The following is an 18,936-nucleotide window of genomic DNA, read 5'->3' as shown; positions in this document are numbered from 1 at the left end:
GAGATCATATATCACACAAGTCAAGCTGAAATGAGCGAAGACTTTTACCCCTTTATGCGCATGAGGAATGCGCATCTCCAAAGGAACCTTCACACTTTTCCTTATCACTTATGCGAGGATCACTTGAGCGAAAGTCCATGATGCAAATGAGCTTCATCTCCATCCATTTATATGTTGCTTCCCATATGTTTAAGAGGGGTGCCCAATTCATGGCCGACTCTACCTTTTAACATATAAAGCCCACGTATCATGTTATTATATTATATTTTAATCTTATTAATCCACGCATGTTTGTATATGCGTGCTCCTCCATATAATAAGTCTTATTTTCATGTTTTAAGGGGTGCTCCACTCACGGTTGCCCCCATTATTACATAAAATCCCTCATATTATATTTTAATTAATTCTCACACATATATCATTCGCTTATATTTTATATGTCACTCCACATATGCGTATAGCTCCCATATAACATGTGATTACATCCATTAACCATGCGCTCAACACTTAGCCGCATTCCGGCCTAAGTGCTTTGTCACATGTTTCGTCACAAGCTCTCGTCGCATTGTGTCGACCTCCCGTTGCACTGCAACCGCGGCTTGCTGTTTCGTCGCACTCATGGCTCGCCATTTCGTCGCACGTTGTCCACTACCTTGTTGTTCGTCGCATTAGCCCGTCCGTCGTCCGAAGCTCGTCGCACATCGTTCCGCCGTCCGTCGTTGTTTGCCCATCGTGTAGCAGGGCGCGCGCCCATCGGTCGCCCGCCCATTGCCGGGTCCGCCCATCGTTGGGTCCGCCCATTGTCGGGTCCACCCATGTGTCGGAGGTTCGCCCTGCCGCTCGTCGTCGTGTCAATATGCACCCGCTGTCATGCACGAGGGCGCCTGCCCATCGTGCACGCCTGCCCGAGAATCGAGGGAGTTACAGGGCGGGTCGTTTGACAACGCCCGTCTTAACTCATTCGGCGGGTCGTTCGGGTGAGGGCCGTATCAGAAATGCTAAGTTGTGACCCAAGGTTGGCTTTGTGCATGTTCGTGCAGCTCATTTGCCCGGATCTCCCTTGTCGGTTCGTTTCAGTCGTTCGGGCGCCCATGAAAAATCGTTCGGGAAGGTCGTTTGAGGGCGCTCGTGTGAACTCGTTCGGGCGGGTCATTCAGGTGGGTCGTTCGGGCGGGTCGTTTGAGGGCGCCCGTGTGAACTCGTTGGGGCGGGTCGTTCGGTTGGGTCATTCGGGCGGGTCATTGAGGGCGCCCGTGTGAACTCGTTCGGGCGGTCTTCGTTCGGTGTGGGTCGTTTGAGGGCGCCCGTGTGAACTCGTTCGGGCGGCGAGGGGCCGTATAAAAAAATGCTAAGTTGTGACCCAAGGTTGGCTTTGTGCACATTCGTGCAGCTCGTTTGCCCCGGCTCTCCCTTGTCGTTCATTTCAGTCGTTCGGGCGCCCATGAAAAATCGTTCGGGCAGGTCGTTTGAGGGCGCCCGTGTGAACTCATTTGGGCGGGTCGTTCGAGTGGGTCGTTCGGGCGGGTCGTTTGAGGCGCCCTGTGTGAACTCGTTCGGGCGGGTCGTTTGAGCGAGGGCCGTATCAAAAATGCTAAGTTGTGACCCGAGGTTGGCTTTGTGCACGTTCGTGCAGCTCGTTTGCCCGGCTCTCCCTTGTCGGTTCGTTTCGGTCGTTCGGGCGCCCATGAAAAATCGTTCGAGCGGGTCGTTTGTGGGCGCCCATGTGAACTCGTTCGGGCGGGTCGTTCGGGTGGGTCGTTCAGGCGGGTCGTTTGAGGGCACCCGTGTGAACTCGTTCGGGCGGGTCGTTCAGGCGAGGGCCGTATCAGAAATGCTAAGTTGTGACCCGAGGTTGGCTTTGTGCACATTCGTGCAGCTCTTTTGCCCGCTCTCCCTTGTCGGTTCGTTTCACTTCGTTCGGGCGGGTCGTTTGAGGGCGCCCATGTGAAATCGTTCGGGCGGGTCGTTCAGGTGGGTCGTTCGGCGGGTCGTTTGAGGGCACCCGTGTGAACTCGTTCGGGCGGGTCGTTCGGGCGAGGGCCATATCGGAAATGGTAAGTTGTGACCCGAGGTTGGCTTTGTGCATGTTCGTGCAACTCGTTTGCCCGGCTCTCCTTGTCGGTTTGTTTCGGTCGTTTGGGCGCCCATGAAAAATCTTCGGTGGGTCGTTTGAGGGCGCCCGTGTGAACTCGTTCGGGCGGGTCATTCGGGTGGGTCGTTCGGGCAGTCGTTTGAGGGCGCTCGTGTGAACTGGTTCGGGCGAGTCATTCGGGTGTGTCGTTCGGACGGGTCGTTTGAGGGCGCCCGTGTGAACTCGTTTGGGCGGATCGTTCGGGTGGGTCGTTCGGGCGGGTCATTTGAGGGCGCTCGTGTGAACTCGTTCAGCGGGTCGTTTGAGGGCGCCGGTGTGAACTCGTTCGGTCGGGTCGTTTGAGGGCGCCCGTGTGAACTCGTTCGGCGGGTCGTTCGGGCGAGGGCCGTATCAAAAATGCTAAGTTGTGACCCGAGGTTGGCTTTGTGCACCTTCGTGCAGGTCGTTTGCCCGGCTCTCCCTTGTCGGTTTGTTTCGGTCGTTCGAGCGCCCATGCAAAATTGTTCAGCCGGGTCGTTTGAGGGCACCCGTGTGAACTCGTTCGGGCGGATCGTTTGAGGGCGCCCGTGTGAGCTCGTTCGGGTGGGTCGTTCGGGCGAGGGCCGTATCAAAAATGCTAAGTTGTGACTCGAGGTTGGCTTTGTTCACGTTCGTGCAGCTCGTTTGCTCAGCTCTCCTTTGTCGGTTCGTTTCGGTTCGGGCGCCCATGAAAAATCATTCGGGTGGTGTCGAGGGCGACCGTGTGAACTCGTTCGGGCGGGTCGTTCGGGTGGGTCGTTCGGGCGGGTCGTTTGAGGGCACCCGTGTGAGCGCGCTCGGATGGGTCATTCGGGTGGGTCGTTCGGGCGGATCGTTTGAGGGCGCCTGTGTGAGCTCGTTTGGGCGGGTCGTTCAGGCGAGGGCCGTATAAAAAATGCTAAGTTGTGACCCGAGGTTGGCTTTGTGCACGTTCGTGCAGCTCATTTGCCTGCTCTCCCTTGTCGGTTCGTTTCGGTCATTCGGCGCCCATGAAAAATCGTTCGGGTGGGTCGTTTGAGGGCACCTGTGTGAGCTCGTTCGGCGGGTCGTTCGGGTGGGTCGTTCGGGCGGGTCGTTTGAGGGCGCCCGTGTGAACTCGTTCGGGCGGGTCGTTTGGGTGGGTCGTTTGAGGGTGCCCGTGTGAACTCGTTCGGGCGGTCTGTCATGCCCCCAAGCCTATGGTAGTCTTTCAACCGTGTCGGCGAGGTGTGGCACCACTGAACGCTTTATTTTTAACAATACTCACGTTTATGGGCTACGCCTATTCCAACGTAAACTTATTTAACTTGTGTTCTTATAACCGAAATAATGTTATCCTTTATACTTCAACAAAGAACATTCTCATTCATAAACCATCAACAATAAACCGAGAACAATACACAAGTATAAAGGGAGGGGCAACTCCCGAACAGTCTGCCCAACAATAATATTATATCAGAATGTCAGGTTTTACAACAAGTGTGTCAAGCCTCACACTTAACCAGATTTTACAAAAGACAGGCCACCTGCCTTTTACAACATTTCATGCACCCTTGCATAAGAAGGAGTGCTCTCCCTAGCCACTCAACCTCCTTACCAAATCCTGCATAAAACCGTGTACAAGAATTCACTCACACATGGCACTCTTTGCCAACCATCACATAAGACAACCCTACACAACTTCCCAAGTCCAATGCGCATGAGGTATGCGCATTCCCTTAACTAAGTGTGCACTCCTCTTTGCCTTATGAAGATATGAGCGAAGATTCCTTGCCTTAATGAGCTCCCATGCTCATATATATATATATATATATATACGCTTTACACTTTGGTTATAAATCAAAGCCGACATGTGAAGCTCTTTACATAATATAATGTATGTCCTTCACATAATATTATATTTTATTTATAAACTTCGTATGGTTTTAATGTATGTGCTCCATTATTTTATATTATCCATGGCTCCTCACATACATATGTGCCATCGCATGTCCATATGTATTATTATTATGTCGGTCTTCATATTATATGGTTTTTAATCTTGTCATATAATATATGTTCTCCATTATATTATATAAGCTCAAGTGTAAATGACACAAGCCAATTTTCGCATTTCCATGTGCGCTCATCCGTCCGTGTGTGCTCACCCGCCATCGTGCAGACCTGCTCTTCGTGCGCCGCGCCCCGCCCGCCCGTGCACGGTGACTTCGCCCGACGCCCGAACACGCCCGCAACCGAGGTACTTACATTCTCCTCCACCTAAAATCGTTGTCGTCCTCGACAACATATCATCTCGGTAGCTCTCCACCAAGATCATCATCATTCAGGATGTCGACCTTTCTACACAAGGCAAACATCCTTGCAACATATGTAGAGACCTTTCTCACTATGTCCCGGCCTAGTGACCACTACCACCAAGCTCACCATACCAAGGTATGTATCTCCATAATCCATGCTCAAGTGTATCACCAAAGCACCATCATTATAAACTCCATCACTCCAAAGTGTCTCATCGATCCTCCACATCAAGTCACTCTTCCAAGCCATGCCCATACATGTACTCTGAAAGTATGCATCCCATACTACATCAAAGTCACCTGACCTCAGCTCCTCAATGCATCAGATCTTCTAAGTCCACCGTACATGAAGTCCCTAAAAGTCACAACAATCCCATGTCATCATGAGCCCCATAAGCCATCCCTCAACCAACACCTCAGCAAGCATACAATATGCCTCAGCTCCCCATGTCGTAGGAATGCTCCATAGCTGTTCACAACTCCATCCAAATAATCAACTTTCGATGTGCCCCATTCAGGTCCATGAAGCCCTCTTCATCATCTGCAATATTCCATCCTCAAGTCTCCATGTCTTCAAGTCTCCAACCTGATGTCCATGACTATGTTGTCCAGGTTGTCCAACCAAGTAGACCTACCACAACAATTGGTCATCCTCACTCAAGCTGCTATCTTTGGTTTAGTGAACTCGATCACCCAACCATCGCATCATCATCATGTCATGATTCCCTTCACCATAGCTCCTCCACCAAAGTGTCCACCAAGACTACCTCTTGGTCTGGCCATGAGAAGTCCACCCAAAACATCACAAGTGTGTGCCCTCCTCAATCTGTCCATGAGTCATGTCGGGCACTTATCCAATCCTCCATGTGTCTAAAGCATGACTCATCTCTTCACAACGATCATGAAGTTCCACCCTTGTCCCGGGTCCTTGCACCTTTCATCACAAGGTCACAAGTAACCCCAACAAGCTTCCCAACAACTAACAATCCTTGCTCTTCCATATAAGGTTCCATCATAGTCATCCATGGTAAGATGTCCTCTCGCCTTGGCAAACTGACTTTTCCCTTTCCTGCACATAGTCCATCTTCCAAATGCCCAAATGAAACACAAGTATCACCACTTACTTCATCATCATGAGGCTCCTCCATGTGAGTGACTTCATCCATACATGTTGACAAACTGCACGATCCTGGTTCAACTTGATCAGCCTCAAGCTCATCCTTCATCTAGTCATGTCTACAACATCCTCAATCATCATGGCTTCCTCTTCCTTGATGGCACAATCTGCAACTTCACCTTGCTTCATTGTCCAACCGAGTTGAAGAAGCTCAACCTTCTTACCAAGAAGCTTCTTCTTTATCTCTTCCTCAACTTGCTTGATTTTTGCTTTCAACCGGGCTCTTTCATCAAAGAGCTCTTGAATATCATCAAGCTCCTTGCGTTCCATATCTGCCATGTCATGAGCAACCTTTGCTCACTAGCTCCGACCGAGCTCTGATACCAACTGTCACGCCCCCAAGCCTACGGTAGTCTTTCAACCCGTGCCGGCGAGGTGTGGCACCACCGAACGCTTTCTTTTTAACAATACTCACGTTTATGGGCTACGCGTATTCCAACATAAACTTATTTAACTTGTGTTCTTATAACCGAAATAATGTTATCCTTTATACTTCAACAAAGAACATTCTCATCATCATAAACCATCAACAATAAACCAAGAACAATACACAAGTATAAAGGGAGGGGCAACTCCCGAATAGTCTGCCCAAGAATAATATTATATTAGAATATCAGATTTTACAACAAGTGTGTCAAGCCTCACACTTAACCAGATTTTACAAAAGACAGGCCACCTACCTTTTACAACATTTCATGCACCCTTGCATAAGAAGGAGTGCTCACCCGAGCCACTCAACCTCCTTACCAAGTCCTGCATAAAACCGTGCACAAGAATTCACTCACACATGGCACTCTTTGACAACCATCACATAAGACAACCCTACACAACTTCCCAAGTCCAATGCGCATGAGGTATGCGCATTCCCTCAACCAAGTGCGCACTCCTCTTTGCCTTATGAAGATATGAGTGAAGATTCCTTGCCTTAATGAGCTCCCATGCTCATATATATATACGCTTTACACTTTGGTTATAAATCAAAGCCGACATGTGAAGCTCTTTACATAATATAATGTATGTCCTTCACATAATATTATATTTTATTTATAAACTTCGTATGGTTTTAATGTATGTGCTCCATTATTTTATATTATCCGTGGCTCCTCACATACATATGTGCCATCGCATGTCCATATGTATTATTATTATGTCGGTCTTCATATTATATGGTTTTTAATCTTGTCATATAATATATGTTCTCCATTATATTATATACACTCAAGTGTAAATGACACTTAGCCAATTTTCGCATTTCCGTGTGCGCTCACCCGCCCGTGTGCGCTCACCTCGTCGCCCGTCGTGCAGACCTGCTCGCCGTGCGCTCATGCCCGCCCGTGCGCCTGCGCCCACCCATGCACCCCTACACAGTGACATCGCCGGCGCCCGAACGCACCCGCAACCGGAGGTCCTTACAGGGTCGTTCGGGCGGGTCGTTTGAGGGTGCCCGTGTGAACTCGTTTGGCGGGTCGTTCGGGCGAGGTTCGTATCAAAAATGCTAAGTTGTGACCCGAGGTTGGCTTTGTGCACGTTCGTGCAGCTCATTTGCCCGGCTCTCCCTTGTCGCTTCGTTTCGGTCATTCGGGCACCCATGCAAAATCGTTCGGGCGGTCGTTTGAGGGCGCCCGTGTGAACTCGTTCGGGCGGGTCGTTTGAGGGCGCCCGTGTGAACTCGTTCGGGCGAGGGTCGTATGAAAAATGCTAAGTTCTGACCCGAGGTTGGCTTTGTGCACATTCATGCAGCTCGTTTGCCCAGCTCTCCCTTGTCGGTTCATTTCGGTTGTTCGGGCACCCATGCAAAATCGTTCGGGCGGGTCGTTTGAGGGCGCCCGTGTGAACTCGTTCGAGCGGGTCGTTCGGGCGAGGGCGCACCCGGGCGAACGAGCCCATATCAAAAATGCTAAGTTGTGACCCGAGGTTGGCTTTGTGCATGTTCGTGCAGCTCGTTTGCCCGGCTCTCCCTTGTCGGTTCGTTTCGGTCGTTCGGGCGCCCATGAAAAATCGTTCGGGCGGGTCGTTTGAGGGCGCCCGTGTGAACTTGTTCAGGCGGGTCGTTCGAGCGAGGGCGCGCCCGGGCGAACGAGCCCGTATAAAAAATGCTAAGTTGTGACCCGAGGTTGGCTTTGTGCACGTTCATGCTGCACGTTTGCCCGACTCTTCCTTGTCGCTTCGTTTCGGTCGTTCAGGCGCCCATGTGAAATCGTTCGGGTGGGTCGTTTGAGGGCGCAGTGTGAACTCGTTTGGGCGGGTCGTTCGGGCGAGGGCACGCCCAGCAAATGAGCCCATATCAAAAATGCTAATTAATGACTCGAGGTTGGCTTTGTGCACGTTCGTGTAGCTCATTTTCCCGGCTCTCCCTTGTCGCTTCGTTTGGGTCGTTCGGGCGGGTCATTTGAGGGCGCCCGCGTGAACTCGTTCGGGCAGGTGGTTCGGGCGAGGGCGCGCCCGGCGAACGAGCCCGTATCAAAAATGCTAAGTTGTGACCCGAGGTTGGCTTTGTGCACGTTCGTGCAGCTCGTTTGCCCGGCTCTCCCTTGTCGCTTCATTTGGGTCATTCGGGCAGGTCGTTTGAGGGTGCCCGCGTGAACTCGTTCGGGCGAGGGCATGCCCGGGCGAACGAGCCCGTATCAAAAATGCTAAGTTGTGACCCGAGGTTGGATTTATGCACGTTCGTGCAGCTCGTTTACCCGACTCTCCCTTTTCACTTCGTTTGGGTCGTTCAGGCGGGTCGTTTGAGGGCGCCCGCGTGAACTCGTTCGGGCGAGGGCGCGCCCGAGCGAACGAGCCCGTATCAAAAATCCTAAGTTGTGACCCGAGGTTGGCTTTCTACACGATTGTGCAGCTCGTTTTCCCTCGGCTCTCCCTTATCGCTTCATTTCGGTCATTGGGGCGGTTGTTTGAGGGCGCCTGTGTGAACTCGTTTGTGCGGGTCGTTCGGGCAAGGGCACGCCCGTATCAAAAATGCTAAGTTGTGACCCGAGGTTGGCTTTGTGCACGTTCGTGAAGCTCGTTTGCCCGACTATCCCTTGTCGCTTCGTTTCGGTCATTCAGGCGGGTCGTTTGAGGGCTCCCACGTGAACTCGTTCGTGCGAGGGCGCGCCCGGGCGAACGAGCCCGTATCAAAAATGCTAAGTTGTGACCCGAGGTTGGCTTTGTGCACGCTCGTGCAGCTCGTTTGCCCGGCTCTCCCTTGTCGCTTCGTTTGGGTCGTTCGGGCGGGTCGTTTGAGGGCGCCCACGTGAACTCGTTTGGGCGGGTCGTTCGGGCGAGGGCGCGCCCTGGCGAATGAGACCGTATCAAAAATGCTAAGTTGTGACCCGAGGTTGGCTTTGTGCATGTTCGTTCAGCTCGTTTGCCCGACTCTCCCTTGTCGCTTCGTTTCGCTCGTTCGGGCGGGTCGTTTGAGGGCGCCCGCGTGAACTTGTTCGTGCGGGTCGTTCGGGCGAGGGTGTGCTCGTATCAAAAATGCTAAGTTGTGACCCGAGGTTGGCTTTGTGCATGTTCGTGCAGCTCGTTTGCCCGACTCTCCCTTGTCGCTTCGTTTCGGTCGTTTGGGCGGGTCGTTTGAGGGCGCCCGCGTGAACTCATTCGGGCGGGTCGTTCGGGCGAGGGCGCGCTCGGCGAACGAGCCCATATCAAAAATGCTAAGTTGTGACCCGAGGTTGGCTTTGTGCACGTTCGTGCAGCTCGTTTTCCTGGCTCTCCCTTGTCGCTTCGTTTCGGTTGTTCAGGTGGGTGGTTTGAGGGCGCCCCGGGTGAACTCGTTCGTGCGGGTCGTTCGGGCGAGGGTGCGCCCATATCAAAAATGCTAAGTTGTGACTGAGGTTGGCTTTGTGCACGTTCGTGCAGCTCGTTTGCCTGACTCTCCCTTGTCGCTTCGTTTCGGTCGTTCGGGTGGGTCGTTTGAGGGCGCCCGTGTGAACTCGTTCGGGCGGGTCGTTCGGGCGAGGGCACGCCTGGGCGAACGAGCCCGTATAAAAAATGCTAAGTTGTGACCCGAGGTTGGCTTTGTGCACGTTCATGCAGCTCGTTTGCCCAGCTCTCCCTTGTCGCTTCGTTTCAGTCGTTCGGGCGGGTCGTTTGAGGGCACCCATGTGAACTCGTTCGGGCGGGTCGTTCAGGTGAGGGCGCGCCTGGGCGAACGAGCCCGTATCAAAAATGCTAAGTTGTGACCCGAGGTTGGCTTTGTGCACGTTCGTGCAGCTCGTTTTCCCGGCTCTCCCTTGTCGCTTCGTTTCGGTCGTTCGGGCGCCATGCAAAATCGTTCGGGCGGGTCATTTGAGGGCGCCCGTGTGAACTCATTCGAGCGGGTCGTTAGGGCGAGGGCGTGCCCGAGCGAACGAGCTCATATCAAAAATGCTAAGTTTTGACCCGAGGTTGGCTTTGTGCATGTTCGTGCAGCTCGTTTTCCCAACTCTCCCTTGTGGCTTCATTTCAGGTCGTTCGGGTGCCCATGCGAATTCGTTCGGGCGAGGGTGCACATGGGCCAACGAGCCCGTATGAAAAATGCTAAGTTGTGACCCGAGGTTGGCTTTGTGCATGTTCTTGCTGCTCCTTTGCCTAGCTCTCCCTTGCTGCTTCGTTTCGGTCATGAAGGGGCCCATTCAAATTCCAGATGATCCGAGCGACAAGTTTTCTTTCTGTGTGAAAGGTGGGTTGGTAATTGAGTTGTGTTTTCACGTTTTCCTGAACGATGGCGTTGGGTCGTTTGTTGGGCGGCCAATTTTCATCCTCTCTCCATCCCCACTCAGTAGCGCATGAGTGGTAATTTTGGCCAGGCTCGGCCTGGGAGGCATATGTGAACAATTCACCTTCCACTCTCCAAGTTCGTCGAGCTGTATGGGCTGTTGTGGTGTGGCTCCCTGGCTCATCTTGGTCCCGTGTGCCCCTTCAGATGATACTAGCGACAGGTTTCCTTTCCATGTGAAAGGTGGGTTGGTAATTGAGTTGTGTTTTCGTGTTTGCCTGAACAATGGCCTTGGGTCATTTGTAGGGCGGGCGATTTTCATCTTCTCTCCATCCCCACTCGGTAGCGCATGAGCGGTAATGTTGGCCAGGCTCGGCCTAGGAGGCATATGTGAACAATTCCCCTTCCGCTCTCCAAGTTTTTGGAGCTGTATGGGCTGTTGTGGTGTGGCTCCTGGCTTGTCTTGGTCCCCGCGTGCCCCTTCAGATGATACCAGCGACAAGTTTCCTTTCCATGTGAAAGGTGGGTTGGTAATTGAGTTGTGTTTTCACGTTTGCCTGAACGATGGCCTTGGTCATTTGTAGGGCGGGCGATTTTCATCTTCTCTCCATCCCCACTCGGTAGCGCATGAGCTATAATTTTGGCCAGGCTCGGCCTGGGAGGCATATTTGAACAATTCCCCTTCCGCTCTCCAAGTTCTTGGAGCTGTATGGGCTGTTGTTGTGTGGCTCCCTGGCTCGTCTTGGTCCCCCGCGTGCCCCTTCAGATGATACCAGTGACAGGTTTCCTTTCCGTGTGAAAGGTGGGTTGGTAATTGATTTTGTTTTTCGTGTTTGCATGAACGATGGCCTTGGGTCGTTTGTAGGGTGGGCGATTTTCATCTTCTCTCCATCCCCACTCGGTAGCGCATGAGCTGTAATTTTGGCCAGGCTTGGCCTGGGAGGCATATGTGAACAATTCCCCTTCCGCTCTCCAAGTTCTTGGAGCTATATGGGCTGTTGTTGTGTGGCTCTCTGGCTCGTCTTGGTCCCCGCGTGCCCCTTCAGATGATACCAGCGACAGGTTTCCTTTCCATGAGAAAGGTGGGTTGGTAATTGAGTTGTGTTTTTGCGTTTGCCTGAACGATGGCCTTGGGTTGTTTGTAGGGCGAGCGATTTTCATCTTCTCTCCATCCCCACTCGGTAGTGCATGAGCGGTAATGTTGGCCAGGCCCGGCCTGGGAGGCATATGTGAACAATTCCCCTTCTGCTCTCCAAGTTCTTGGAGTTGTATGGGCTATTGTTGTGTGGCTCCCTGGTTCGTCTTGGTCCCCGCGTGCCCCTTCAGATGATACCAGCGACAGGTTTCTTTTCCGTGTGAAAGATGGGTTGGTAATTGAGTTGTGTTTTTGTGTTTGCCTGAACGATGGCCTTGGGTCGTCTGTAGGGCGGGCGATTTTCATCTTCTCTCCATCCCCACTCGATAGCGCATTAGTGGTAATGTTGGCCACGCTCGGCCTGGGAGGCATATGTGAACAATTCCCCTTCCGCTCTCCAAGTTCTTGGAGCTGTATGGGCTATTGTGGTGTGGCTCCCTGGCTCGTCTTGGTCCCCGCGTGCCCCTCTAGATGATACCAGCGACACATTTCCTTTCCGTGTGAAAGGTGGGTTGGTAATTGAGTTGTGTTTTCGCGTTTGCCTGAACGATGGCCTTGGGTTGTTTGTAGGGCCGCCGATTTTCATCTTCTCTCCATCCCCTCTCGGTAGCTCATGAGCGGTAATGCTGGCCACGCTCGGCCTGGGAGGCATATGTGAACAATTCCCCTTCCACTCTCCAAGTTCTTGGAGCTGTTTGGGCTGTTGTGGTGTGGCTCCATGGCTCGTCTTGGTCCCCGCGTGCCCCTCCAGATGATACCAACGACAGGTTTTCTTTCCGTGTGAAAGGTGGGTTGGTAATCGAGTTGTGTTTTCGGGTTTGCTTGAACGATGGCCTTGGGTCGTTTGTAGGGCGGCTGATTTTCATCTTCTCTCCATCCCCACTCGGTAGTGCATGAGCGGTAATGTTGGCCAGGCTCGGCCTGGGAGGCATATGTGAACAATTCCCCTTCCGCTCTCCAAGTTCTTGGAGCTGTATGGGCTGTTGTGGTGTGGCTCCCTGGCTCGTCCTGGTCCCCGCGTGCCCCTCCAGATGATACCAGCGATAGGTTTTATTTCCGTGTGAAAGGTGGGTTGGTGATCGAGTTGTATTTTCAGGTTTGCCTGAACGATGGCCTTGGGTCGTTTGTAGGGTGGCCGATTTTCGTCTTCACTCCATCCCCACTCGGTAGCACATGAGCGGTAATGTTGGCCAAGCTCGGCCTGGGAGGCATATGTGAACAATTCCCCTTCCGCTCTCCAAGTTCTTGGAGCTGTATGACCTTTTGTTGTGTGGCTCCTTGGCTCTTCCTAGTCCCCTCGTGCCCCTTCCCATGATACCAGCGGTAGGTTTTCTTTCCGTGTGAAAGGTGGTTGGTGATCGAGTTGTGTTTTCGTGTTTGCCTGAACGATGGCCTTGGGTCATTTGAAGGGCGACTGGTTTTCATCTTCACTCCATCCGCGCTCGGTAGCACATGAGAGGTAATGTGGGCCATGCTCATCCCCGTCCCTCTTTCCCATCCCAACGATAAGAATTTTGAAAGTTTTCTCGGCGCTCCTTTGAGCCTTCGTTGTTGCGGGTCCCAGATGGAAGCCCCAAAACTCAGTCGTTGCCTATGTCACTATCGTGCCCGTCGGTTGTTGCGAATAGAGAAATTTCATTGGGCTGGGAAGCCATTTGTGGCTCCATTGAAATTGGCTCCTCGTTATATTGTTCACCTCCTCCCTATTTGGTGTGGAGGGTTTTGCTTTTCGTGTGAAAGGTGGGTTGGTAATTGAGTTGGTTTTTCGGGTTTGCCTCAAGAATGGCCTTGGGTCGTTTGTAGGGTGTCCGATTTTTATCTTCTCTCCATACCCACTTGGTAGCGCATGAGCGGTAATGTTGGCCATGCTTTTCCTTGGAGGCATATGTGAACAATTCCCCTTCTGCTCCAAGTTTTGGGAGTTGTATGGGTTGTTGTGCTGTGGTTCCTTGTGATGGCTAGCCTCTTCATTGTTGGGCAGTTTATGGTGCCGGTGTCTTGTGCTTGTACTCTTTCTGTGTTGGCATTGTCGGTTGAGATGCATACATTTAAGAGGGACGTGGAAGGGTTTTGGCTGTAAAACACCTACCCTCCCTCTTGCTTGCTTTTTCCATCGAGCGATGTGAGGTGCTGTTCTCCTTGTTGTAAAGTCAAGGGTTGGCATTCCTTTCAAAGTGCACATCATTCATGGTTGCGTTGGATTTGAGGTTTTGATAGATGTGTTGGCCCATATGTTTGATCGAGGGGTCGGCTTTTCCCTTGCATCTTGCATGCGTGGCAGGCTTTTGCGGTTGGAAATGTTAAGTCAAAACGTTTGTGGGCATTTGTTGTTTCAATTGTGTATGCGCTTGTGGTCCAATGGGGAGGAGGCTTGCTACTAATATAGTCATCGATGGTCGGGGCTATTTGGAAGAAGGATTTCGAGGTGGAACGCTTCGACCTCCCTCCTTTACATGGAGGTGGCCGTAGGGGAAAGTTATTCATCGTCCGGTCGTAAAGCTGTGGGAAATCTCCTAGGTTGCCTATACGTAGGTGCGTGGGGTGCGGAGCTTCCTGATCCCTCCTCCTGTTTGGATATGTGTCCTTGTATTGTGTAGCGACCCTCTTGATTTGCATTTGCTTACTTCCTTTGCCTTCGCATCGTGGTTGCCGCAGGTGGTCAAGTGATCGAGGTCAACCGTCAGCTGGCGCGGGTGGACTCCTAGGTGGCCTCGGTGCGTGGCGTGGAGGGTCGGGGGGACTTTCTGAGAAGAGGTTGTGGGCTCGGTTGGTCTTATTTGGAAGAAGGATTTCGAGGTGGAACGCTTCGACCTCCCTCCTTTGAATGGAGGTGGCCGTAGGGGAAAATTATTCATCGTCCGGTCGGTAAAGCTGTGGGAAATCTCCTAGGTTGCCTGTATGTAGGGTGCGTGGGGTGCGGGGCTGCCCGATCCCTCCTCCTGTTTGGATATGTGTCCTTGTATTGTGTGGCGACCCTCCTCTTGATTTGCATTTGCTTCCTTCCTTTGCCTTCGCATTGTGGTTGCCGCAGCGGTCAAGTGATCGAGGTCCACCATCAGCTGGCGCAGGTGGACTCCTAGGTGGCCTCGGTGCGTGGCGTGGAGGGTCGGGGGGCATTTCTGAGAAGAGATTGTGGGCTTGGTTGGTCTTATTTGGAAGAAGGATTTCGAGGTGGAACGCTTCGACCTCCCCTCCTTTGCGTGGAGGTGGTCGTAGGGAAAAATATTCATCGTCTAGTCGGTAAAGCTGTGGGAAATCTCCTAGGTTGCTTGTATGTAGGGTGCGTGGGTGTGGGGCTGCCCGATCCCTCCTCCTGTTTGGATATGTTTCCTTGTATTGTGTGGCGACCCTCCTATTGATTTGCATTCGCTTCCTTCCTTTGCCTTCGCATCGTGGTTGCCGCAGCGGTCAAGTGATCGAGGTCCACCGTCAGCTGGCGCGGGTGGAATCCTAGGTGGCCTCGGTGCGTGGCGTGGAGGGTTGGGGGGCATTTCTGAGAAGAGGTTGTGGGCTCGGTTGGTCTTATTTGGAAGAAGGATTTCAAGGTGGAACGCTTCCACCTCCCTCCTTTGCATGGAGGTGGCCGTAGGGGAAAATTATTCATCGTCCGGTCAGTAAAGCTTTGGGAAATCCCCTAGGTTTCCTGTACGTAGGGTGCGTGGGGTGCGGGCTTCCCGATCCCTCCTCCTGTTCGGATATGTGTCCTTGTATTGTGTAGCGACCCTCTTGATTTGCATTTGCTTCCTTCCTTTGCCTTCGCATCGTGGTTTCCGCAGCGATCAAGTGATCGAGGTCCACCATTGCTGCTGTGGTGGGTGGACTCCTTGGTGGCCTCGGTGCATGGCGTGGAGGGTCGGGGGGCATTTCTAAGAGAGGTTGTGGGCTCGGTTGGTCTTGTTGTTTTGTTTCCTTCTGCTTCCTTTGCATTGAGGCTGCCACAGGCAGTCATGCGATCGACGTCCATCGTTGTTGTTGTTCGGGTGGACTCCTAGGTTGCTTCTCTATGGGGAGGGTTGGGGGGCACTTGTTGTTTCAATTGTGTATGCGCTCGTGGTCCAACGGGGAGGAGGCTTGCTACTATAGTCATCGATGGTGTGGGCTATCTCGAAGAAGGATTTCAAGGTGGAACGCTTCGACCTCCCTCCTTTGCGTGGAGGTGGCCGTAGGGGAAAATTATTCATCGTTCGGTCGGTAAAGCTGTGGGAAATCCCCTAGGTTGCCTATACATAGGGTGCATGGGGTGCGGAGCTGCCCGATCCCTCCTCCTGTTCAGATATGTGTCCTTGTATTGTGTAGCGACCCTCTTGATTTGCATTTGCTTCCTTCCTTTGCCTTCGCATCATGGTTGCCGCAGGCAGTCAAGTGATCGAGATCCACCATCAGCTGGTGCAGGTGGACTCCTAGGTGGCCTCGGTGCGTGGTGTGGAGGGTCGGGGGGCATTTCTAAGAGATGTTGTGGGCTCTGTTGGCAATTATTGGTCTTCAACGAGGAATTCCTAGTAAGCACGTGTCATCAACTCGTGTTGACTACGTCCCTGCCCTTTGTACACACCGCCCGTCGCTCCTACCGATTGAATGATCCGGTGAAGTGTTCAGATTGCGTCGACGATGGCGGTTCACCGCTGTCGCCGTCGTGAGAAGTTCATTGAACCTTATCATTTAGAGGAAGGAGAAGTCGTATCAAGGTTACCGTAGGTGAACCTGCGGTAGGATCATTGATAGCAGGGGTTTTCTTTTTTGGTTCTGGTTGGTTGGGTGCCGATTGCAATGTGGGACTTTGTGGTGCGTCTCTATGGGAGCGGGTTTGGTGTTTGGCGGGAACATCGTTGGTTGCTTGTCTCAAGGTAACGCTTGCTTTTTTTTGTGTGCTTGCATGCCATGCTGGTGCTTGTCCCACCCATCCTTTGTTTTTCTCCCCCCCCAATGTGTTTCTGCAAGGGGTTCGGAAGCCTGTTTCTTGGGAGCCCTTCCGACGATCTGTTCGGCCGGGCATGGTTGCTGCAGAGTTGAGGTGCTTGGTAAAAAAGATGGATAAATTCGGACTCATTTGTAGTGGCGGTGCTTGGTCTTTTGTTCGTTGGAAGGCATGGGCCAAGGGTGCGGGCTTCCATAGTTGGTTCTCTTGAAAAGGCGGTGGCGGTTGATGTGTTGCTTGGGTGAGCTTTTTCGTTGGTGGTTGGGTCGAGGGATTGGTTGCACGAGCGCTTGGTAGCTCAAATCTTCCGTGAGGCGAGATTGTGGGGGTGCGGTCAAGTATGGGATGGATGAAGAGCGGATCAACCCGTTGGGCTGGCCACCCTAGTCCCTCCCAACCATTCCTCGACATGCCCTCGCGGAAGGGTTGGGTGTCCAGGGAATGAAAAAACCATCCCTCGGTCTGAGCTCCATCGAGATCACAATTTTTCCCGCCGACGGGCATGAGGGTGGCAATCTTATCTCATGCCTTTGCCGTCGAGGGAATTCCTCGTCCTCTCATGAGCCACTCCCCTTCTGAGGGAAAAAGTAGCGGGTTGTGTCTTTGTTCCTCCCTTTGGATTGTGGGTTTTTTGTGGGATTCACGTCATTTCTTCGTTTCGTGGTGTGTGCTTTGCGAACGTCCCTCTCTCTAGTGGCCTTGCACCATCGATGTATTTGTGGCTCGTGGCTTTCTCCAGCGTTGAGTGTCGGCCCGTGACAACTCCTCTTTGGAGTTTGATTCTTTGACCCCCGTTGACTCTCTCGCTGGAAAGGTTGTCGGGTGTTTTGTACACGGAGGGGTGCAATAGCGGGGTGGGTTTGTGTTATGGGCAGCAGTCTATTTGTCGTTTGAAGCCTTGTGTCGTTGGGTTGGGGGGGCTGTTTGCCTCTCAGTGACGTGCTCTAGACACTGGTCTCATCGTGGCCCTCGTATTTTCTATTGGTCAATTTTTGGGTTGTGATTTATTTGCTTGGTTGTTTGCTATGTTGTAGAGCTGGAAAGGGTGTTGTGATGAATGCATGTGGGAGGGTGTGAAGAGGTGGGACACTTTTTTGATTGGGTGCCTTGTTTGATTTCTTTTTAGTAAGCGGACATCTTGCTCGGCGTGCTGTTGAGCTTCTCTCTTTTCTTGGGATCTTTGTTTCTCTGGTGTTGTTTTCTTCCCTTCTTCCTTTTGCCCCTAGCCTTACGGAGGAGAGGTGGGATTGTTGTGGATTGGTGTTCGGGAAGGACGAAAAGCAGTACGAGTTCCCAGGGTGGCCACCCTAGTCCTTCTCGATCGTCGTCCCCTGCAGTTCCCCCCTTTTTCCGAAGGCGCGGGGCTTGGGAAGCTTGTTCTCTGTTTGAGCCTCCCCTTGTGAGCCGGTAGCCACGTTTGATATCTCTTGCTTTCCTGTTGTTTTCTTCCCTTCTTGCTTTTGGCCCCTTAGCTTTACGGAGAAAAGGTGGGATTGTTGTGGATTGGTGTTCAGGAAGGACGAAAAGCAGTGCGAGTTCCGAGGGTGGCCACCCTAGTCCTTCTCGATCGTCGTCCCCGACAGTTCCCCCCCTTTTTGTGAAGGCACGGGGGTGGGGAAGCTTGTTCTTTGTTTGAGCCTCCCCCTGTGAGCCGGTAGACGCGTTTGATATCTCTCTTTCTTTCATGTTGTTTTCTTCCCTTCTTTCGGCCCCTAGCTTTACGGAGAAAAGGTGGGATTGTTGTGGATTGGTGTTCGGGAAGGACGAAAAGCAGTGAGAGTTCCCAGGGTGGCCACCCTAGTCCTTCTCGATCGTCGTCCCCTGCAGTTCCCCCCTTTTTTTGAAGGCACGGGGTTGGGGAAGCTTGTTCTCTGTTTGAAGCCTCCTCCCCTTGTGAGCCGGTAGCCACGGTTGATATATCCCTTTCTCTCTTGTTGTTCTCTTCCCTTCTTCCTCGTGGCCCCTAGCTTTACGGAGAAAAGGTGGGATTGTTGTGGATTGGTGTTCCGGAAGGACGAAACGCAGCGCGAGCTCCCAGGGTGGCCACCCTCGTCCTTCTCGATCGTCGTCCCCTTCAATTCCCCCCTTTTGCCGAAGGCACGGGGCTTGGGAGGCTTGTGCTTTGTTTGTGCTTTGTTTTCTACCCTGTTCTCTTCCTTTCGGTCCCTAGCTCTACGGAGAAAAGGGGGAATTGTTGTGGGCTGGTGTCGGGGAAGGGCTAAAAGCAGCGCGAGCTCCCGGGGTGGCCACCCTAGTCCTTCTCGATCACTGTCCCACGCATTTCCCCCCTTTTTGCGAAAGCGTGGGGCTGGGGGGAGATTGTCCTCTGTTCGAGCCTCCCCCCGTGAGGGGGTTAGACACCTTTGTTTCTCTTTCTCTCGTGCGTTTTTCCTCCTTTTGCCCCTTGGCCTTACATTTGTTGTGGGGGGTTGCCCCTATTCAGTTTTGTGGCCGATTTTTCGGTAGTACGTGGAAACGACTCTCGGCAACGGATATCTCGGCTCTTGTTACGATGAAGAACGTAGCGAAATGCGATACTTAGTGTGAATTGCAGAATCCCGTGAATCATCGAGTTTTTGAACGCAATTTGCGCCCGAGGCCTCGGTCGAGGGCACGTCTGTCTGGGCGTCGCATCCCAT

At 52.6% G+C, this 18,936-nt stretch overlaps 1 non-coding gene across 1 annotated transcript; it reads left to right on the top strand.

Moving 5' to 3' along the window:
• Positions 1-18,774: 18,774 nt before the first annotated feature.
• On the top strand, positions 18,775-18,928 carry LOC149251043 (5.8S ribosomal RNA). The gene has a single exon (XR_016267585.1). It is a non-coding gene; the product is annotated as a 5.8S ribosomal RNA (ribosomal RNA).
• The last annotated feature ends 8 nt before the right edge of the window (positions 18,929-18,936 follow it).

The sequence above is a fragment of the Pinus tabuliformis genome, chromosome 7, assembly GCF_031772625.1.
Source record: "Pinus tabuliformis cultivar Carrire ecotype Pingquan chromosome 7, CPIR1, whole genome shotgun sequence".
NCBI lineage: Eukaryota > Viridiplantae > Streptophyta > Pinopsida > Pinales > Pinaceae > Pinus > Pinus tabuliformis.
This window is presented reverse-complemented; position numbering and strand designations above follow the sequence as displayed.